Source organism: Nomia melanderi, unplaced genomic scaffold (assembly GCF_051020985.1).
Source record: "Nomia melanderi isolate GNS246 unplaced genomic scaffold, iyNomMela1 scaffold0014, whole genome shotgun sequence".
Lineage (NCBI taxonomy): Eukaryota > Metazoa > Arthropoda > Insecta > Hymenoptera > Halictidae > Nomia > Nomia melanderi.
In genome coordinates, this window is record NW_027475130.1 from 6,638,206 (window position 1) to 6,639,160 (window position 955).

A 955-nucleotide genomic window follows, 5' to 3' on the forward strand; every position below is an offset into this window, starting at 1 on the left:
ATGCACTTTGATTTATTGCGCTATCTGTAATAGCACCCGAGATATCGCCAGATATATATTGGACTTTCCCCTGACCCTGAGTGTCCGGACCCATGAGACGGTGGTTTTCTCGGCCCCTGGTGGTCCGAGGTCGTTCCCGCTGGCCAGATTCATGCGCCTGGGCCTCCTACAGACAATGCACTTTGGTTTATTGCGCTATCTCTAATAGCACCCGAGATATCACCAGATATATATTGGATTTTCCCCTGACCATGAGTGTCCGGCCCCGTGAGTCGGTGGTTTTCTCGGCCCCTGGTGGGCCGAGGTAGTTCCCGCTGCCCAGATTCATGCGCCAGGGCCTCCTGCAGACAATGCACTTTGGTTTATTGCGCTATCTCTAATAGCACCCGAGATATCACCAGATATTTGCTGGATTTTTACATGACCTTGGGTGACGGATTCCGAATATCTGTAATTTTCTCGGCCACTGGTGGTCCGAGGTCGTTCCTGCGGCACAGATTCATTCGCAAGGGCCTCCTACAGACAATGCACTTTGGTTTATTGCGCTATCTGTAATAGCACCCGAGATATCACCAGACATATATTGGATTTTTCCCTGACCCTGAGTGTCCGGCTCCATGGGACGGTGATTTTCTCGGCCCCTGGTGGTCCGAGGTCCTTCCCGCTGCACAGATTCATTCGCCTGGGCCTCCTACAGACAATGCACTTTGATTTATTGCGCTATCTGTAATAGCACCCGAGATATCACCAGATATATATTGGATTTTTCCCCGACCCTGAGTGTCCGGCCCCATGAGACGGTGGTTTTCTCGGACCCTGGCTATCCGAGGTCGTTCCCGCTGCACAGATTCATGCGACAGGGCCTGCTGCAGATAATTCACTTTGGTTTATTGCGCTATCTCTAATAGCACCCGAGATATCACCAGATATATATTGGATTTTTCCCTTCCCCTTA